Below are 7378 nucleotides of genomic sequence, written 5' to 3'. Positions count from 1 at the left end.
AAGTAATGAAACAATGAAAGTAGTGGTTTTTCAGCGACGACCGCGAACGATCTCCCACTTATGCTACACCTCTCATGTCTCCTTACAATGCCAGACTAGAGTCAAGCTCAACAGGGTCTTCTTTCCCCGCTGATTCTCCCAAGCCCGTTCCCTTGGCTGTGGTTTCGCTAGATAGTAGATAGGGACAGCGGGAATCTCGTAATCCATTCATGCGCGTCACTATTAGTGACGAGGCATTTGGCTACCTTAAGAGAGTCATAGTTACTCCCGCCGTTTACCCGCGCTTGCTTGAATTTCTTCACGTTGACATTCAGAGCACTGGGCAGAAATCACATTGCGTCAACACCCGCGAGGGCCATCGCAATGCTTTGTTTTAATTAGACAGTCGGATTCCCCTTGTCCGTGCCAGTTCTGAGCTGACCGTTGAACGGCGGTCGTACAGTACCGCGCCGATCGCGCACGAGACGAAACCGACGCGGACTTACGGCTAGGAAGATCCGCGGAAGGCCGGAACGCGGGTCCGGATTCCGCACGAACGTCCCGAGAGACGAACGAGCGTCGACCAGGCCCGGCACCGGCCGCATCCGCTTCCCGTCCAAACCCGACACGCCCCGGTCCTCAGAGCCAATCCTTATTCCGAAGTTACGGATCCAATTTGCCGACTTCCCTTACCTACATTATTCTATCGACTAGAGGCTCTTCACCTTGGAGACCTGCTGCGGATATGGGTACGAACCGGCGCGACATCTCCACGTACATCCCTCACCTGAATTTTCAAGGTCCGCAGAGAGTATCCGGACACCGCCGCAAATGCGGTGCTCTTCGCGTCCGAACCAAACTCCCTTCTATAGGATTCCATGGAACTCGAACGCTCAGGCAGACAAGAAAACTCTTCCCGGACCCCTCGGCGGCGTCTTCAGGCCACTTTGGGTTACCCCGTCGAACACTCGCTTTGAAACGAGGGAACGATTATTGAAACGGTTCCGCTGCCGGGTTCCGGAATAGGAACCGGATTCCCTTTCGCTCGAAGGGCGTTATTTCGTTATATCACATTCTCTCGAATTGACGAATAAACGACAAAACAAAAAACAACGTACACTAAAAAAAACACGCCACATCGACATAAGATCTCTCCTTGAGCTTAGGATCGACTGACTCGCGAGCAACTACTGTTCACGCGAAACCCTTCTCCACGTCAGTCCTCCAGGGCCTCGCTGGAGTATTTGCTACTACCACCAAGATCTGCACCGACGGAGGCTCCACGCGGGCTCACGCCCAGACCCTTCTGCGCACTCCGCCGCGCACGTCCTACTCGTTACGGCATAATGACGCAAACGTACAACGTCGCACGTGCCCGTAACGGTAGTGTATAGGCAAAACGCTTCAGCGCCATCCATTTTCAGGGCTGGTTGCTTCGGCAGGTGAGTCGTTGCACACTCCTTAGCGGATTCCGACTTCCATGGCCACCGTCCTGCTGTCATGAGCGACCAACGCCTTTCATGGTGTCCCATGAGCGTTTTTTAGGCGCCTTAACACTACGTTTGGTTCATCCCACAGCGCCAGTTCTGCTTACCAAAATTGGCCCACTGGCACCGTCATCAGATCTCCGGCTTCATCGTTCGAGTAAGCCGGAGTTCTCACCCATTTAAAGTTGAGAATAGGTTGAGGTCGTTTCGGCCCCAATGCCTCTAATCATTCGCTTTACCGGATGGGACTGTTATTATCGACGCCAGCTATCCTGAGGGAAACTTCGGACGGAACCAGCTACTAGATGGTTCGATTAGTCTTTCGCCCCTATACCCAGTTCCGACGATCGATTTGCACGTCAGAATCGCTACGGTCCTCCATCAGGGTTTCCCCTGACTTCGACCTGACCAGGCATAGTTCACCATCTTTCGGGTCCCAGCATCTGTGCTCAGAGCGCGCCTGCATTCACGGATTGGAAACGAGACGCCTCGGGAGTGCGAGAGATCGATCGAGACCGAAGCTCCATCCTCCCTGAGCGCGCGTGTTTAGCGCGCGCCTTCACTTTCGTTGCGCCTTTCAGTTTTATGTATAAATATCTCAATGACTCGCACACATGCTAGACTCCTTGGTCCGTGTTTCAAGACGGGTCCTGCGAGTGCCCGAAAATGAATCATCGCAGACGGATACGCGCACAGTCCGAGACAACACGGCAGCGACGACAGCAGCGCCGCGTCGACGTCCGCACTCGGGCAGGACATCGACAAACGACGTTCGCTTGCGTCGGGCCGGACGCGCGTGAGACGCGTGCGCGATTCGTATTATAAGTACGATTTTGTACTACCGTCCGACGGCCGGTCGGCCACCGTCACGGTCCAATAGACGTGCGCGAACACGACGACTGGACTCCCGAACGGCGCTTAGACCGACATCGAACGGGTCGCGATGTATTACTGAGAGAGAAGTGCACGCCGTCGACGAACGTCGACGGACGCGACCCGTGCCCCACGACGCACCCGCGAGGGGAGGTATGAGACATCGAGGCGCGCGCCCGTACGCCGTCGAATGACGATGAATCTCTCCGTTCGTTCATTCGAGTTTCGCAGGTTTACCCCTGAACGGTTTCACGTACTCTTGAACTCTCTCTTCAAAGTTCTTTTCAACTTTCCCTCACGGTACTTGTTCGCTATCGGTCTCGCGGTAATATTTAGCCTTAGATGGAGTTTACCACCCACTTAGGGCTGCACTCTCAAGCAACCCGACTCTGAGGAGCGTACCTCTCGCCGTCTCGCTCCGTCGCTACGGGCCTGGCACCCTCTACGGGAAAACGGCCCCGTTCAAGACGAACTTGGACAGGAGTGGCGACGACGAGAAAGCGATACCTCCCGAACACCACATCTCCCGCGATCGTTACAACCGCGGGATTCAGTGCTGGGCTATTTCCTGTTCGCTCGCCGCTACTAAGGAAATCCTGGTTAGTTTCTTTTCCTCCGCTTACTAATATGCTTAAATTCGGCGGGTGATCCTCCCTGATCTGAGGCCAACGATAAAAAAAAACGAGGCAGACGCGATATCCGTCAACGCGACGGCGCCGCTTTCGTCGAGACGAGAGAGAATTTTCATTCCGATCGTTCCGACGTCGGCGTCGACGCGCTCTTCGGACGTCGAGTCCGCCTACTCGATATATATACAATATATATATATATATACGAATGTTTCGATGTCATCACGTTCAACGATGCGAGCGCGCTTTATTTACACATCATATAAACACGTTCGTCTCGTATACGTCGTAACGATCGCGGAGCTTTTGTATTCGAAATTTTGACATTAGAGTATGAACAAAAGAAACGCACGTACTCGATAATCACGAGACGAAGAGATCACCTAAACTCCGATTACCCTCTTTGATCGAGAACAACTCAATGAAACGATCGAAAGGTCGGAGATGGGCGCTCCTCGTCTGGCGACGAGCGACGCTCTCAGTCTCTCTGACGTCGCATAACGAAACTCCGTGACGTAAACGTACACACGAACGCGTATATAAAAATATAAATAATATATACACACACACGCATGTAAACGTAAACATACATACACATCGTATTTGTTATATTTGAACGGACCGAGAACGAGATTTATATTAAGTATATTTAAACACGTAATATAACACATCGAACGCGGATACCGTCATATGTTCGAGAAACGTCAGTCAGTCTATTGAGTCGGTTACGAAATAATAGACATTACGACATTAAACATTGAACAGTGTGGTTTATATTTTTATACAGCCGGCCCTCAGACAGGAGTGGTCCTGGATGTTTCTCCACGGACCGCAATGTGCGTTCGAAATGTCGATGTTCAAATGTGTCCTGCAGTTCACACTATGACGCGCAGTTAACTGCGTTCTTCATCGACCCGCGAGCCAAGTGATCCACCGTCCAGGGTAATGGTTTTTAATTTGTTTTATTTTTATAATTTCTACGATCACTCGAACGATTCTATACGCCAGTGATATGAGTTTATTTTTTTTTTTTTTTTTTTTTTTTTTTCGTTTTTTTCTCTTATTTTTAGTATACAGAGAAAAATTCAAAAATTAAAAAAAAAAAAAAAAAAAGTTAAAAAAAAAAAAAAGTACAAAAAAAAAAAAAAGAAATATACATTTTATTTGAAGATGACGATGTGCGTTAACACATCGTACTTTCCTCGAAATCGACATCGAAAAATATCAGAATAGGACGCGTTACACGACTCTGGACTCTGACTCGGACACACTGCTGTGTGGAGAGAGAGAGTGAGAATCGCGTCCTCGCATCGAAACGACACATTCCGAACGTCGATATTTGTGTTTTAGAATTTTATTATCGTTCATTATCGCACTCTTTCGAGATTGATAATTTACGTTAATGATCCTTCCGCAGGTTCCCCTACGGAAACCTTGTTACGACTTTTACTTCCTCTAAATGATCAAGTTTGGTCAACTTCCCAGCAACGCCGACGGCCGTGAAGCCACCGCGTGTCGGTCCGAAGACCTCACTAAATCATTCAATCGGTAGTAGCGACGGGCGGTGTGTACAAAGGGCAGGGACGTAATCAACGCGAGCTTATGACTCGCGCTTACTAGGAATTCCTCGTTTATGGGGGATAATTGCAAACCCCAATCCCCAGCACGAAGGAGTTTCAACGGGTTGCCCGGGCCTCTAGGCCAGGGAGAACATGCTGATTCCTTCAGTGTAGCGCGCGTGCGGCCCAGGACATCTAAGGGCATCACAGACCTGTTATTGCTCAATCTCGTGCGGCTCGAAGCCGCCGGTCCCTCTAAGAAGAATTTTAATACGCCGCCAGTGAGTTGCTCGACCGAAATCGAGCACACCTAAATGACGACGCCTATTTAGCAGGCTAGAGTCTCGTTCGTTACCGGAATTAACCAGACAAATCGCTCCACCAACTAAGAACGGCCATGCACCACCACCCACCGAATCAAGAAAGAGCTATTAATCTGTCAATCCTTCCGGTGTCCGGGCCTGGTGAGATTTCCCGTGTTGAGTCAAATTAAGCCGCAGGCTCCACTCCTGGTGGTGCCCTTCCGTCAATTCCTTTAAGTTTCAGCTTTGCAACCATACTCCCCCCGGAGTCCAAAATCTTTGGTTTCCCGGAAGCTGCCCGCCGAGCCATTGTAGTAACGTCGGCGGATCGCTAGATGACATATTTACGGTTAGAACTAGGGCGGTATCTAATCGCCTTCGAACCTCTAACTTTCGTTCTTGATTGATGAAAACACCTTTGGCAAATGCTTTCGCTGATGTTCGTCTTGCGACGATCCAAGAATTTCACCTCTAACGTCGCAATACGAATGCCCCCAGTTATCCCTATTAATCATTACCTCGGAGTTCTGAAAACCAACAAAATAGAACCGAGATCATATTCTATTATTCCATGCACGAAATATTCAAGCGGCATTTTGAGCCCGCTTTGAGCACTCTAATTTGTTCAAAGTAAAATTGTCGGCCCATCTCGACACTCACTGAAGAGCACCGCGATAGGATTTTGATATTGAACCGGCGTTTTACCGCCGGCTCACCGACGATATGCTCCGCAGACGTGTCAGTATCACCGCGGATGCGGTGCACCGACAGCGCGGCGCACAAATGCAACTACGAGCTTTTTAACCGCAACAATTTTAGTATACGCTATTGGAGCTGGAATTACCGCGGCTGCTGGCACCAGACTTGCCCTCCAATTGTTCCTCGTTAAAATATTTAAAGTGTACTCATTCCGATTACGAGGCCTCGAAAGAGTCCCGTATCGTTATTTTTCGTCACTACCTCCCCGTGCCGGGAGTGGGTAATTTGCGCGCCTGCTGCCTTCCTTGGGTGTGGTAGCCGTTTCTCAGGCTCCCTCTCCGGAATCGAACCCTGATTCCCCGTTACCCGTGACAACCATGGTAGTCGCAGAAACTACCATCGAAAGTTGATAAGGCAGACATTTGAAAGATGCGTCGCCGGTACTGGACCATGCGATCGGCAAAAGTTATCCAGATTCATCAAAATTAACGACTTCGGACGAGACGCCCTCCGTCGATTGGTTTTGATCTAATAAAAGCACTCATCCCATCACTGGTCAGAGTTCTGATTGCATGTATTAGCTCTAGAATTACCACAGTTATCCAAGTAACTGAGTAAGATCTAAGGAACCAAAACTGATATATTGAGCCATTCGCGGTATCGCCTTAATACGGCTTGCACTGAGACATGCATGGCTTAATCTTTGAGACAAGCATATAACTACTGGCAGGATCAACCAGGGAGCTAACCGAGACTTGTTGAAGTCGTCAATTACTCTTCTCGTTTCATATTCGCATATAAAATACACACAAACTTATGCATGCATGTACAATATACGCACAGTATGAAACGAGCGTCTCACCGTATCGTCGATCGCGTTAGACGCGATAGATTTTAACGGTTGACTCTTATAAAAATTTATATGAGACACAAACGCGCTTTAAGCACGCGCGCGCGCGTGCGCTATAATATATAACGCGACGACAGCGGCGGCGGCGGCGGCGGCGGAGGCGTCTTCACATAATGACACATAACGGTCACGAATTCGAACGTTCTAAACGAGATCGAGTTTTTTTTTCAAAATAACACTTCGCACACGACGTGTACGTATGTATTGTTCAACGATTATTATCGTAAAACATTGGGATCGACGCCCGGTGTTTGAGTGATCGTACCGATACTCGGGTTGTGTATTTTTTGTACATGATAAATGTAAAAATTAACAAAAAGAATTTTAGAAACGACCGTTCATATATAATATAAAAATTATACACACTATACGAATACACTGAATCTTTTAAGAACTCCGTCTCTAACGTTTTCTCATATCGTCGCGACGTCGCAGATCGACTACAATGAATCAACATTTATTCCATGAGGATAGATTGTAGCGAGAGCGACGACGACGACGATAAGAGGAAGAGCGCATGAGGCAGAGAGATCTACGTGCGTCCGTCGGTCGGCACAGTTTTACAGAACGAATAAGAATCTTTTTATCATTTTCACGTGTGTCAGTGAATATCCCCCAGCGGTCGAGACGAATCGTACGTACATACTTGTTGTTACACTACGTAAAGTATAATATAACGCGATACGACGAATCGAGAGACACGCCAGAAGACACGCAACAAAGACGACAAATGAAAACGATAATAACATTTTTTTCGTTATACAAGAGTACTGATCCGGTCACTTCGCGTCTAACATCAATTTTTGAATGTTCGACGTTCGAACCGTCACTACTCCATATATATGCCTGACGATGAGTATGACATTCGGCTCGTTCGAACGGAATGTATTTTTTTTTTTATTATTATTATTATTTTATTATGTTTCTCATATTCGATCTG

At 48.3% G+C, this 7378-nt stretch overlaps 2 non-coding genes and 1 pseudogene across 2 annotated transcripts; all 3 read right to left on the bottom strand.

Moving 5' to 3' along the window:
* LOC125076363 lies at positions 1–3007 on the bottom strand (annotated as a pseudogene; the record flags this gene model as incomplete).
* Positions 3008–3756: 749 nt separating this feature from the next.
* On the bottom strand, positions 3757–3913 carry LOC125076364. The gene has a single exon (XR_007120334.1). It is a non-coding gene; the product is annotated as a 5.8S ribosomal RNA (ribosomal RNA).
* A 455-nt stretch (positions 3914–4368) lies between these two features.
* Positions 4369–6271, bottom strand: LOC125076365. Its single transcript, XR_007120335.1, has one exon. It is a non-coding gene; the product is annotated as a small subunit ribosomal RNA (ribosomal RNA).
* Positions 6272–7378: the final 1107 nt, after the last annotated feature.

The sequence above is a fragment of the Vanessa atalanta genome, unplaced genomic scaffold, assembly GCF_905147765.1.
Source record: "Vanessa atalanta unplaced genomic scaffold, ilVanAtal1.2, whole genome shotgun sequence".
Classification (NCBI taxonomy): domain Eukaryota; kingdom Metazoa; phylum Arthropoda; class Insecta; order Lepidoptera; family Nymphalidae; genus Vanessa; species Vanessa atalanta.
This window is presented reverse-complemented; position numbering and strand designations above follow the sequence as displayed.